At 34.3% G+C, this 15,200-nt stretch overlaps 1 protein-coding gene across 1 annotated transcript in view; it reads right to left on the reverse strand.

The window, feature by feature from the left end:
• SOX5 (SRY-box transcription factor 5) overlaps positions 1-15,200 on the reverse strand; it is a 1,010,647-nt gene that overhangs the window by 719,644 nt on the left and 275,803 nt on the right. The window contains exon 4 of the mRNA XM_043564662.1: positions 11,031-11,127. The gene's annotated coding sequence lies outside the window, so the exon portion shown is untranslated. The remainder of the gene's footprint in view (positions 1-11,030; positions 11,128-15,200) is intronic.

Raw genomic sequence — 15,200 nt, forward strand, 5'->3', positions numbered from 1 at the left:
TGCTTCATCCAATGGGTGTAATAATCACTTTTTGATTGAGGTGTTTGGTTATAAAAATGAGAATAAAGGGGGAAATGCAAGAGAACTTTAAAAAATCCAACTGTAGACACATCTGTAAAGTCAGGGACATGATTTATGCTCACAATAATGAGTTAACTATCTCATTAAAGAAAAGTGACTATAGAAACAATAGAACAGTACTGGAAGAATTTAATGATGGTTTTTAAAAGGCAAATTTTTTCAATTTTTTTAACATTTATTTACTTTTGAGAGAGAGAGAGAGAGAGACAGAGACAGAGTGCAAGTGGGGGAGAGGCAGAGAGAGACAGAGACACAGAATCTGAAGCAGACTCCAGGCTCTGAGCTGTTAGCACAGAGCCCAGTGCGGGGCTTGAACTAATGAACTGTGAGATCATGACCTGAGCCGAAGTCCAACGTTTAACAGACTGAGCCAACCAGGTGTCCCAGTAAATATATATTTTTTAAGTGTTTATTTATTTATTTTGAGAGAGCGAGCAAGAGCAGGAGAGGGGCAGAGAGAGAAAATCTCAAGCAGGCTCCATGCTGTCAGCACAGAGCCCAAAGAGAGGCTTAGTCTCAGAGCTGTGAGACAATGACCTGAGCTAAAATTAACAGTCAGATGCTTAACCAACTGAGCCACCCGGGTGCCCCAAAGCAGGTATCTTAACAAGGAATAGTATCTATGGTCCATTATGTAAGATTTAGAATTTATTTTCAAAGGATTCTAAAAATCTTATTTCTGGGGTATTATTCTCAGCGATAATGGGACCAAGTGGAATTCACATGAAGGCAAAAGTTAGCACAACATGAAGAACTGAATTTTGTGAATAAACCCTGAATAAACAAGTTGGCAGTGTTATAGCATTTTATCCTAACCGTATAGACTTTAATGTATTAAAAATTCTGAAAAACACTCTTCCTCTTGATTTTTTTCCCAATTCAAAATCAGTACAAAGAACTTAAATATGTTTATACAGCAATCTGTGTATATAGAAAATGCTCTCATTAGAAAAACTACATATGAAGTACTAATGTTATCGTTGTCAAAATTCCTATGTCGTTTTTCACAAAAATAGAAAAATAACCCTAAAATTTGTATGGAACAACCACCAAAAAAAAAAATCCTTCCAAATAACCAAAGCAATACTGAGGATAAAGAACAAAGCTGGAGATACCGCACTTCCTAATTTCAAACTATACTACAAAGCTACAGTAATTAAAACAGTATGGTACTGGCATAAAAATAGACACAAAGACCAATGGAACTGAATTGAGAACCCATAAATAAATCTCTGCTGATAAAGTCAACTAATATTTGACAAGGGAGCCAAAAATATTCAATGGGAAAAGGATCCTCTCTTTATTAAATGGTGCTGGGAAAACTGGACAACCACAAGCGGAAGAATAAAATTGAGCCCCTATCTTACACCATTCACAAAAATTAACTTAAAATGCATAGACTTGAACATGAGACCTAAAACTGTAAAACTCCAAGAAGAAAATGCAGGGGGAAAGTTCCTGATGTATGGATTAGTACATGGATGCATACAGTTAACATATATGCACCTTTCCTTGAAATAAAAGTAATATATGTTTATTGAAGAAAGGCAACTGGGGCACCTGGGTAGCTCAGTCGGTTAAGCATCTGACTCTTGGTCTCAGCTCAAGTCAAGTTCTCATGGCTTTTGAGTTAGAGCCCCACGTCAGGCCCCATGCTGTCAGTGCAGAGCCTGCTTAGGATTTTCTCTCTCTCCCTTTTTCTCTGGATTCCCTCACTTGTACTTTCCCTCTCAAAATAAATAAATAATTTTTTTAAAAAGAAAGAAAGAAAGGCAACTAACACATATAATCAAAAAGGTGAAAATTTTAAAAATCAGCCATAGTTCTTTAATCTAGACATATCCTTTCTGCATGTTTCATATCTTCTTCCAGAACTTTTGTTCTATGCATGATCCACACACCTCTGTGTGTGTGTGTTCGTGTGCGTGCATGTACCCACATATCCACTCAATAAATATTTACCATTGCCCAGGTTCTAGCTTCCCATGTTATTACATCATTTTTAAATTTTTTTCATTTTATATATTTTAGAGAGGGATGGAGAGAGCAAATGCAAGCAGGGGAGGGGAAGACAGAGACGGAGAGAGAGAGAATTGCAAGCAGGCTCCATGCTGTCAACACAGAGCCTGATGCAAGGCTTGATCTCACAAACCATGAGATCATGACCTGAGCTAAAATCAAGAGTTGGATGCTTAACCGACTGAGTCACCCAGGTGCCCCTACATCATTTTTACATGAAATTAATATTCCATCACATATACACACAATTTTTTTAACATAGAGCCAATTTTAATATGTTGATTGTTTCCAATTTTATGTTACTATAAACACCATATATGAAATGTTAACTAACCTCCTAGAAGCACAAACATCAACATTAACTGATTTTAATGTGTACTGTGTGAAATGAATCTTTGGTGCAGGGATGCAAATGACACCACCAGCCTCAGTCAAGGACAGGCCTAATCTCACTGCAATCTTGTCTGAATTGGTTATTGCAGCATTTTTCATCTTTTCTAATTTGCTAAATGAACTATCTCAACTGATTTGTATTTCATGAATTTTACAAAAATCAAACATTTGATATGTTTAATCCCCATTTGAATCCTCTTATTAACTGAATATTCAAATTATTTTTCTACTTTTCTATTAATTTATAAGCAGTTTAAGTTATATTTTATTTACATACATTGAATATATAACACTTCCAATAGTTTTAGCAAAAATAGCACTTTATATCAATAAACCTAATATATTGCAAATATATTTCTCAGTTCCTTATTTGCTTGTTTTGTCAGTCTTACCATTTAAGAAGCCAAAAAGCTTTTATGTTTATGTGATCAAACCTAACAACATTTTTCTTTGTGACTTCTGCCTTTGGTATAATCGTTAAAAATAACTTCTAACCCTCCCCACACTTACATAAATATTCACCAACACTATCTCTTAATACTCTTATAGTGTCTTCTATTAAAAATTTAAATCTTTAATCCTTCCAGAATTTATATTGGTAATGGCACAGGAATTGAATTTAACTTTTTTTCTAAATAGTTAGAAAATTGTCCTTAAACCATTCCTTTCACACAGATTTGAAATGCCTAAAACGACACTTGTATCAAAAAGCTTTAAGAGGGAATGAAATTCCCTAATTACAGGTCAAACATCATGTTTATATTATGTTATGCTATGTCATGTCACACCATATTATATTTTAAAACACCAATTATTCACTATAAAATATGGGTTTTTTTTTTAATTCTCTACAAGATGCCGAGATACATGCATCATCTAGGAAAGTAAAAAAAAAATCATGGTTCATAATTACATTAAAAATTAAGAAATATTTATTACACTTCATAATGAATCCCAGCAATTCAACATCACTAATTTATGCAAAATGTATTTTCATTTACAGAATGTGACCGTGGGCAAGACTTCTTCCATTGAGAAGATGTATAACCTAATTATGAAAAAGTTCTATGGAGACAGTTTTGGTTCAAGGTTTTTTCTCAAATTAAATTATTATTGTTAGAACTGCTTCTCTGTTGCTTAGTGTTCTAAAATAAGACACAAAAATAAGCAATGGCTTGCTTATATACATCATTTAAAAAAATTCTGGTCAACAGTTCATGCCATTATTTTACTTGGAAGGAAAAATTCTCTTAATTATAAACAATTGCTGAATAAGAGAACAATGATCAAACATTGTTATTAAATTATTAAGACATATATTACCATCTGACTTTAAAAAGTAATAAACTCTAAATTTCCTATAACTTTTGGATGATTCTCATTCATCATTCCTTATCAATCAGAAGCTGAAAGCCATAGCCAAAGGAATTATACATAGACCATTACTTTCTGCCAGGCGTTTTAGGGCTGTTTCAAGAACATCACCAATAGCTACTCAAAGAGCAATATCTTGTTCCAAGACCAGTACAATGGAGCATCTCTACATGACTGCATTATGTTACTTAAATTGATATACATTTTGAAACGAACTCTGCAATTCAAATTGTGCTAATAAAATTCCTCCACTGCATATGTACATACATTCGAAACACCCAGAAAATAAGCTTAATAATTTTATGCAAAACTATTCAGATGGTTATTAGAGATTTGTAGGTAGAGCATGAAGATGATCAAGTATAATCAGGCATTTATACAAATAAGTTTGAGTTAAGGAAAAAAATGATACAAGTACAGTGCTCAGTCGGTTAAGCGTCTGACTGGATTTTGGCTCTTGGGTCATGATCTTATGGTTCATGAGTTGGAGCCCCTTGCACTGACAGATTCCCTCCTTTTGTCCCTCCCCTGCTCATGCGCATGCCCATGATCCGTCTGTCAAAATAAACTGTAGGAAAAAAAAAAAAGTATAGTGCCCTTAGATTTAATAGGCTGTTAGCATGCTTTTCATGGTGTTGTTACTTACAACGTTTCATTAACTTGAGAAAACTAAGCTGAAAGTTTATCAAAATGAAGATATTCCAGAAATTGAGGTGCAACAATAAAGTACGATCTACAATGATGTATCAAGGGTTATTAAAAAGAATGAGATATAGAAATTTGATACCATTCAGGAAATATACAATCACATGATGAGTTATTAATTAACAAGGGATTCAAATCAAAGACCAGCTTTGAATCTGTTCTACCATATGGTACAATAGAACTGTGGGTCAGGTTGTAGAGCATGGATGATTAGTTGTACAAGTAAGTAGTATCACAAGCCCTGTACTAATATAAATGTACAAATCAGTGCCTCCTTCCTTTTTAAAAAATCGTAACTGGTGTTTATATTTCAAAGGGTCGTTGGATTTTCCTATGGCCTTTCAGTCTTCCTAATTACTATGTGTTCAGAGTTATGCACGTTTTTATCCACAGGTGACAGACCTTTTTAAAACCAACTTCAATCACATTCAGTATTTTGTTTTGGTGGTGGTTTTTTGTTGTTGTTGTTGTTGTTGTTGTTGTTTTTCCCTTAAACTGCCACCTACATTAAAATGTAAGACTGTGCTGCTTGGAGTTCTCATTAATGTTGCACAATTTAGATGATAGATTTGTCAACAAAGTGGCTCATGCTCAAAGGCCAGTGAACCCTGTCGGGATAAATGCCTTAAAAATTGTATATTGCAAAGTAATCTTTAATTATAAAGAACTCACTTGACAATTTGCAATATATTGGGATTATTTTCCTTTTTCAAGCAATAAAGAGTTTTACTCTCTATATTAGGGTGACTGAGGAAAAAAAAGTGATTGGATTTGATAAATAGTTAAAGCAAAGAGCTTGCTTATTTGCAAGTAAAAGAGAAAGGTGACCAAAAGTCATGTACAAATAACAACTCCTCAGGATCACAAATTATTAACTAGCTAAATGGTTAAAGCAAATAACTATAAATGCAGTGACATTTTAAAAGAATGTTAACGCAGAAGGAGATAAGCAAAGCAAAAATAACTGCTATCAATGGTTTAACTAACCACTATCCTCAATTTACCTCTGCAAAATCTTGGATTCCCAACATCTATGTAAAGTACTTACTTTTGTTGTGTAATTTTTGTTCAATGGAGTATAAAATCTGATATTCAACTAAGCCCTTTTGTGGGTATTGTTGATATGTGCAAAAGGATATTTTAACATTGCAACACATTTGAAAAAATACATAAACATTCATAATTCTATAGCTTGTAAACATTTTCCTTCTATTCAATCTAATGGCAATGTCTTAATCCTTCATTACATTTCTTTTTTTTAAATTTAAGTTTATTTATCTATTTTGAGAGAGACAGAGCGTGCACACAGCAGGGTCAGAAAGAGGGAGACAATCCCAAGCAGGCTCCACACCAACCGCGTGTAGCCCCAATCAGGGCTCGACCCATGAACCGTAAGATCATGACTTGAGCCTAAGTTGGATGCTTAACTAAGCCACCCACGTGTCCCAGTGATCATGACTTTTGTTTGGTAATATTTGGTTGATATTTTTTTCCATTTATATTCATGAGAGGAATTTCCCTGTAAATGCACTTTTTCAAGTGATACTTACCAAGTTTTGTACCAAGTTTCCATGACCTGATAAAGTAAGTTTGAGATTATCACTTCTGTTTTTTAAAAAACAACTTATGTAAAATTAGAATTATTTCTTCCTTGAATTTGTCTGTGAAGCAACCTGGGTCTGGAATTTTTTTTTATAGGACGATTTTTGATTACTGAATTCGGTTGCTTTAATGGTTACAGAACTATTCAGGTTCTCCATTTCTTTTTGAGTAAATTTTGCTACACTGTATTTTTCTAGGAATTTGACCATTCATCCAATTCTTCATATTTACCAATATAAACTTGGTAACATAACGTTCATAATATTTATTACGGGCTATTTAACATCTGCACACTTGTGATATAGCTTCAGTCATTCTTGATATTGGTTATGTGCCCTTTATCACTTGCTCTCTGGTCTCATCAGAGGACTGGAAAATTTATTCATCTTTTACAACAATCAATTTTTGGAATTGGAATACTGGAATCAAATATTTTGGAAATATGACAACTTCCCACTTTGTTAATTTTGCTCTTGCTTTAATTCACTCCTAGTGCTTATTACTTTGAGTTTTTCTTTTTGCTTTTTTTGAAATGCCTCTTTATTTTCACCCTCTTTTCTCGTAACAGTTAAGATATAAATTTCCCATTAAGTACTTCTTTTAGGCATTCTACAATTGTTGTATATAAGAAGTTCAATTTCCTTAGAATATTTAAAATTACTATTGTGATTTCTCTGGAATTTTGAAACTTATTTTCTAGCTATACATTTTTAAAAATTATTTGCAACTTGATTTCTAATGAAATTGGTAGAATTCCAATTCTTTTAAAAATGGTTGAGACCTATTTTATGACAGCATACAACCAATTTTTATAACTTTTCCATGTATTCTTCAAAATAATATGTGTTTTGCAGTTGTATGCCAGGTTCTATATATGTCTATGAGGTCAAGTTTCTTACTTTTGTCTTTCAACTCTATATCCTTACTGATTTTTTCTGTCTACTTTATTCCATCAATTACTAAAAGTAGGTTAAAATGCTATTGTGGATTTGCTTATTTCTCCTTGCTGTTTTGGCAATTTATCCTTAATATATTTTGAGATTATGTTATTGTGGGCATTTAGGCTTTAAATTATTATATCTTCCTATTGAATTGAAACTTCAATTATTTACAAAGTGACTCTATCTCCAGTAATGGTTTCAGCTTTAAACCACTGCTGAATCAGTGCAGTTACACCAGTATCCATGTGATAAATATTAGCATGGTACAGTGTCTTCTATTATTATTTACATTTCACACATAAGGAATTGGTGGCTAAAGAACATACCCAAGAGAGACAGCCATCAGTGGTGCAATCAGAAACTCAAACAGTGTGTCTCCCAAGTCTATGCCTCTCAACATCATAGTTCTCTTGTAAGTTCTAAAGAGTCAAGTCAGCTTGGGGGGGGGGGGGCGTGAATGCTCTCACTCTAATTTCTGCAAAGGATTTCTCATGAATTGCTCTCTAATTTGATTTTTCATTTAGCTTTGAGTTAAATTCTCACTCCTTTAATATTCTAAGTTAACATAACACTTTTAAAAGTTCCTTAACGCACACACACAAAGAAACATTCTTAATCCAGAACTGCAACACTCAACCTCTTTCACTGATACACAAGAAAGAGAAGTCTCTAAATGTTCTGCTCTTTGCCTTTCAAATAGGCACGATTACCAACAACTTCCATGTGCTTGACACACACCACTGAACTGCAGCACAGTATCTCAATCTGCCCTAACCCATGTTGGCTGCAATATGATCAAGATTTCTGAGTAACCAAATGGCTCTACTGAGAGGGAACACTTATTGCAACCTGACTGCAGGAAAAAGTCAAAAAGGATAGGTGCTAAGCTGTTTCATCTCTCCTTGAATAGACATATTTAGTATTTTTATTAACAGGAACATTAGGCAACATATAAGCCTTTTGGAATTTCATATGTCTTCTACGTCTCAAATTTTAATATCAAATCATACTTATTCAAAAAATTGTGTAAACTATGAAGAAAATTAAAATTGGTCATGATTCCATGATCTAGAGCTAATAATATTTGATGTATTAACTTTTAAGTATTGTTTTCTGTCAATTTTATGTACTTGCAATATATATGTACGAGTGAATGTATATGTGTGTGCATGTACATAAGTGTGCACACACACAAATTTATACAATGTATCTTTAATGTGGATTCTGACTTGTTTAACTTAATATTGTATTATGCATAATTTCGTGTGTCCTTAAAAATTCTTTAAAAATCTTTTATTGACTGTATAAAATAAAGGTACTCAAATTTATCCAACTACTGCTTCATGCTGGATAATTTAGTCAATCTCAAAATTTTCCCATCATAAATATATGAAAGTGAACAAATATATTTATATAAATTTTGTCTCTTTCTTTAATTGTTTCATTAAGTTAGATTCCTGGAAGTGAAACTGCCAAATACTGTTAATTGGGCCCAATATCCAGTCTCTTATTCTTCCACTGTAATAACTTCCCCAGACTTATCTCCCAGAATAAAAACTACATTTTCCAGCCTTTTTAAGCATGGCTTGGTTGTTATGACGACATTCTGGCCAATGAAATGTAAACGGAAGGGATGTCAATACCTTCCAGAAGATTTCCTTAAAGGGAGGGAGCATGATCTTCTCCTACTGATACTTCCTTCTTGTTGCTAGCCTAGGGACAGGATTACTGGAATACCAATTCTGGACATTCTAAAACACTAGGTAACAGTCCCGTGTTCAGAGTAACAGAGCAAGAGACGAAGGATCTGGGTCCCTCATGACCGTGGAACCATCCAACCAGCTCTGAACTGCCTACACAGACTTCACAGACTTCGCAAAGAGAAATACACATGTCTGCTTTTTTTTTTAACTATTTCAGATGACTTATAATCAAATCATTTTCAAACTAGTGGAAATTTTACGTGGAATGCTTTGGAAACATTTAAGGCTCATATCAGAGATGGCCAAATCACTTCTTGAAAAGTTGAACAAATATAACCTTTTCCCAACATTATTAAAAGTACCCATCTCCCCACATTCTTGTTACAACATTATCCTTCCAAACCGTTTTTTTTTTTTTTTAACTGGTTGGATAGTAAGTAGAGCATAACTCTGCATTTCTCTTATTAGCATACTGCATTAGAATTGTATTCCTCATTAATTATTTGTTCTTACATTTTATCTTTTTAATTTATTTTTTAACATCTATTTATTTTTGAGAGACAGAGAGAGACAGAACGTGAGCGGGGGAGGGGCAGAGAGAGAGGGAGGCACAGAATCCAAAGCAGGCTCTAGGCTCTGAGCTGTCAGCACAGAGCCCGACACGGGGCTTGAACTCACAAACCATGAGATCATGACCTGAGCAGAAGTCGGACGCTCAACCCACTGAGCCAGCCAGGCGCCCCCTTACATTTTCTCTTTTAAATTAAGATGTTAGTGCCTTCTGATACTAAGACCTGTTTACATGTGATGTTCACTATATTTATTAGAAGTAGCCCCAGGTTTACACTTGCCTTTTAATTGTATTGATATTGGTGTTTTCACTTGTAAAACTACACAAGTTTCATATTTGCAATAATTCATTTGTGACCTATTCCCCTTCTGTTAGCATAAAAATCCATTACTCACTATGCTTTCTTCCATATTATATTGTTTGATTTGTCTATGAAAATATGAAATCTTATTTACAGATACTTTAAGGATATTATTTAGGTTTTAACAATTAATTTTTAAAGAAGTTAACCAACACAATTGATTCTAACGGTTTTCACAAATAAACTTGCATCTTGAAGTTCTACAAACATAAGTCATAAGACCTTAAGAGTCGATTAGTGAATAAGTTTTAGTCCACTATGCAAAAAAGATTATTTTTCCATAATTCATTTTAGGAAAAACAAAAAAAGAATTCCTTTTCCATCTTATTCGTGACAAACTTCTAAACAAAGGCTCCCTTACCTCCAACCTTTTCTGATGTCACCCACATGATAGTCAGCCAGGGGATAATAAAAGGATTTTCAAGTGTGGGTCTGTGGTCAAACTTTCAGTTCCTGTTCCCAGAGTGTAACTTTTTTTGAAAAGACAAACAAGCATTTCATAAATGCACTCACAGATAGATGCCCACTAAATATTTCTGCCAAGCAAACTGAAAAAATATGTTTGGCCTGAGCAAAATTGCATTTTTGTATGTGTGTTTACAAAAGCATACCCCAGGGTACTTAATAGCCAATGGAAATTTTTATAAAATGTGTGACCTACCCATTGTGACCCAAAATATTTCCTTTGTAGCAACAACAAAAAAGCAGGACAAATGTTTTAATGTTTCTCCATTTTTCAATGGAGACAAAAAGCTTCCACAACTTCAAGAAAAGTATATCTCATTAAGAAAACTAAAAGAGGGGCGCCTGGGTGGCGCAGTCGGTTAAGCGTCCGACTTCAGCCAGGTCACGATCTCGCGCTCTGTGACTTCGAGCCCCGCGTCAGGCTCTGGGCTGATGGCTCAGAGCCTGGAGCCTGTTTCCGATTCTGTGTCTCCCTCTCTCTCTGCCCCTCCCCCGTTCATGCTCTGTCTCTCTCTATCCCAAACATAAATAAACGTTGAAAAAAAAATTAAAAAAAAAAAAGAAAACTAAAAGAAATGTTGCTATCATCTGCTAGTTTAGACATTACCTTCATAATGAGTTTCCAAATTCTAATTACAAATCCGGTTATCATTTGAATATAAAAGATTATGTACTATAGTTTTCTATGCATACGTCATGTATTTTACTTATAAATTAAAAAAATAAGAAAGGCATATAAACTTTCCAGTTTTGTGAAGTAGCAAGTGTACTAATCGATTTTTCAAAGGTGTGCATTATGTATTTTATGAATATACCTTTTTCCTACCCAGTGCAGTGCCAAAGTTCTCTGTTCAGCTTTCAGAATCTTGTAAACAGATTCACACAGGAATTGTGTCATCAGCAAGAGGAATCCTAGAAAAATAAAACACCATTACCAATGCGTTGTTCCATTGGGTGTCTGGGTGGCTCAGTAGGTTAAGCATCTGACTTCAGCTAGGTCATGATCTCCTGCAGATTCTGTGTCTCCCTCTCTCTCTCTCTCTGCCTCTCCCTTGCTCACACTCTGTCTCTCTCTCTCTCAAAAATAAATAAACATTAAAAAAATGTTTAGGGGTGCCTGCATGGCTCAGGTAGTTAAGTGTCCAACTTTGGCTCAGGTCATGATCTCACAGTTCATGAGTTTGAGCCCCACATCAGGTTCTGTGCTGACAGCTTAGAGCCTGGAGATTGCTTCAGATTCTGTGTCTCCCTCTCTCTCTGACCCTCCTCCACTCACGTTCTGTCTCTCAAAAATAAATAAACATTAAATTTTTTTTTAATAAAAAGATGTTTAAGAAAAAACAATGTATTGTTCCATCTTAATAAATGTATCAACATAGAACTTTTGGAAGTAGAGAATTTTCAAGGTTTTTTCCTAAGGTTTTCAAAGTAAATCTGTATATGTATACTTACATAAATGTATATAAAATATATAAATATAATAAAATCATTATGGGAAAAGAGGCATTAATTTGACACTGTTTAATGCTGCCAGAATTAATCTAAAAACATATGTGCATATATAGTTATCTGTATACATACATATATTGTTATCTGTATATATACATATATTGTTATCTGTATATACACATATATATTAATCCCCTCAGAAGTTGTTCATTTTGCTGATTTTCATGTAAACATCCTACAGATGCTTTAGGGCAGGCAACATTAAGATAAATTCTTATTTCTTAGAATGATTTATGAGAGATCTTCAGGTGTCCTCACAGGCCCTTTCCTTGATTCCATTCAGATGTATGATATTTGATGACATTGAATGAATGACATTGAATGAATGACATTCATTCATTCAAATGTATGACAATGACAGTCAGCACCATAACTGCTTAGTGGGAGTTATTCAGGTATCTCTGCATTCACATTTCTTGCTATATATCTCTAGGACTGTGCTGCCAAGCTCAGCGTCAGAAATACTGCTCTTGCCATTTTCATGAGTGAATATAGCTCTGGCTTGATTACCAGTGTCCCCAGTTTAGACAGAAATGGCCTCTGCTATTGGGGTGCCTGGCTGGCTCACTCAGTTAATCCTCCAACTCTTGGTTTTGGCTCAGGTCATGATCCCATGGTTCCAGGGATCAAGCCCTGCATCAGGCTCTGCACTGACAGGACAGAGCCTACTTGGAATTCTCTCTCTCCCTCTCTCTCTCTGCTCCTCCGGCATTCACACAAACTCTCTCTCTCTTTCTCAAAATAAATAACTAAACTGAAAGAAAGAAAGAAAGAAAGAAAGAAAGAAAGAAAGAAAGAAAGAAAGAAAGAAAGAAAGAAAGAAAGAAAGAAAAGGAAATTGCCTCTGCTACTCAGTTGAAATTCCTAGGAATCAGACTTCTGAAAGCAGGGAACCCATATATGGTGATGTAGCCACAGCCTCTGCCCCAGCTCAGTGTCTCCAGTATTAGTTCAATTCAGGGAGAGCTGAATAATGCTTCAGTGTTCATTCTTACTAGACCATTGATTATTCAGTTTTGATTACAAGATTAATGGCATTTGAGCAGGTTTATTACTGTATTGTATCTACGTGAAACATGATGGGTAGGGAGGGATTTTACTTCATTCCAGTATCAGAACTTTTACAAACACAGAAATCCAAAAGTCACCGCACTGACAAAGACTCCACATTGTATCATTAGTGTGCTAATTGTTCCACAGGAGAGTATTCCGAAATGAGAAAAGTTATTACAAATTTTGAGTATCAGAAATTATGCTGCTGCAGTAAAATAAAGCTTGTCTATACATAGTCCATTAATTTAAAAAAACTCATTTCTTTTCATTAAAAAATTTACTAAAAAAGTACTCCAAACTCTACTTTTTTTCAAGAAGTGAAATGTCACATCTGACCAAATAAATAGATTATAGAGTAGAATTTACTTAAAAATGAAATAGAAATTTTGCCATATCTTATATGTTGGCAACACAAAAATATACAGGTGGTAATTTTACCCACAAGAGGGAGCCTGTATTTTTACATTTTTTGTTACAGAACTTAACAAACTTGAATTAAAATATAAAATTCTCAAAATGTTTGTTGATACCATATTATGTCAGGTCAATTTTTGAGAAAGTCAGACTTTAGTTGGCATAATTTTATTCAACCATAACATATCACTACATCAGATGATTGGAAATATAATTAGAATTTTTAAAAATTTCCTACCTATATTGTAACTTTTTTTCATGTGTAAGAATGAAAATGTAACTGCCAAACCAACCTAAGAGCAAATTCCTTTTAGGTGGTTGTAACATTAGTTGGGTAAAATTGACTAGAATTATTACGAGTGCTCTGCACATAGAAGAGAAATGATATTTCAGTCATCCTTTTATCAGAAAAGAGGCTTGTATAAACCAATAATTTTCTATGCATTTGTGGAACAGGAAACATCCTATTTAAAACATTACTCTGATGGCCATTCTCACCAATATTACTTAAAACTTGCCTAAGTAAGGGCATAACTGACATGATGCCATAATGAACTCTCCTTTCTTAGAGTTGAGAATAAAAATGTTTTCTTTAAAAAGAATGTAAGCTTGATTCCTTTGTATTCTATAATCTCCCTAAACAATATCTTAAATTACTAATACTTATGCTCTAGGTTTTATAAAAATAAAATGCATTCATCAACTTAAAAACTAATCTTATACAAAAATGGGGGCAACTCTTAACAACCCAGACTGATCTGCTGTATCACATTCAGAGACAATAATAATCCAGCTGAAATTTGTTTTGTGAACCCTCGTAAAGCGCACAGAAGACAGATAACAAACGGTCCCTCTCCCTCAGAGTCCTTCTCGGCTACTCCACCATGTTAAATAATAGGGGCAGGGAGTTGAAGAAGAAGGGGTTAATCACTGCTGCCGTGCTTCCTTCTGGAATTCCAACCTACCCATTCAATCATTGTTTTTTCTCCCACTAGGGACTGTGAATCTAATGGACCTAAAATCAATACCTTATAAATGACATAAAAAATATATTCATTTTATGGACTAATGTACCCTAGTGTCTGAATCCTATTTACACCCTCTACTTTAAAAAGGAACAACAGACCCATTTCTGCCAGTAAAAGGTTACTCAGTCACTCTGGTGACATGCTGCAGAATGCACTGTCATCCTAAAGTGCAGCAGGAGGGAAAGATTGGTGGCTGCAAACCTCTACTGTAAAAACTTTAAACCTGGTGAGGCGTGCTTGCATGCAGAAACACAATCAGGGAGGAGCATGGAGGTAGCCTCCTAGAGTTTGCCATGTTCCGAGGCGGGGTTTGCAGGTCTCCGGTTCCATTATCAGGTTTCACAACTTACGTAAAAGTTTGAGTGCATCAAATATTACATATTATTAAAAAAAAAAACACACAACTTCCATTTAAGAGTGAATTCTATAATGACTGAAAAAACTGGATAAAAAATCCTGAAAGGCAGAAGTGCTCATAACGTACCGAAGAGATGTTAGCCAAGTAAACATAATTGTGAGATTACACCACATTAAACCACAATCATAAATGAGCTCTGGGGAGACTGAGGGCATTTCATCTATCAGATGCACCAGTAAAACAACCAAAAAAGATACATGACTTTCTGTTGTGTTTTTTTATATATTAAGAAAATCTATATATACTAATGAGAAGGTTTTATATTTACAGAATATTCTTTAATCCAAAGGACCCACATACTTGCTTCAAATACCATTATTATCATTTAGAAAGTATCATGTTTAGCTTAATAAAAAACTCTCCACTTATAATCTATTAGTAACTTTATTTAGAGAGTATCTTCTACTTTTAATATTTTTTAAGACATCAAATATAGAACAACCCTGCAAAACACAGATGCCTGCAATGCAAAGATAAAAGTATGGCAAAAAAAAAAAAAGGTAAAAAAGAAAGGAAAAAGAAAGCTAAAAACTGAAAACTAAAGGAAGATCTATTTTCCTGAA

This window comes from Prionailurus bengalensis, chromosome B4 (assembly GCF_016509475.1).
Source record: "Prionailurus bengalensis isolate Pbe53 chromosome B4, Fcat_Pben_1.1_paternal_pri, whole genome shotgun sequence".
Lineage (NCBI taxonomy): Eukaryota > Metazoa > Chordata > Mammalia > Carnivora > Felidae > Prionailurus > Prionailurus bengalensis.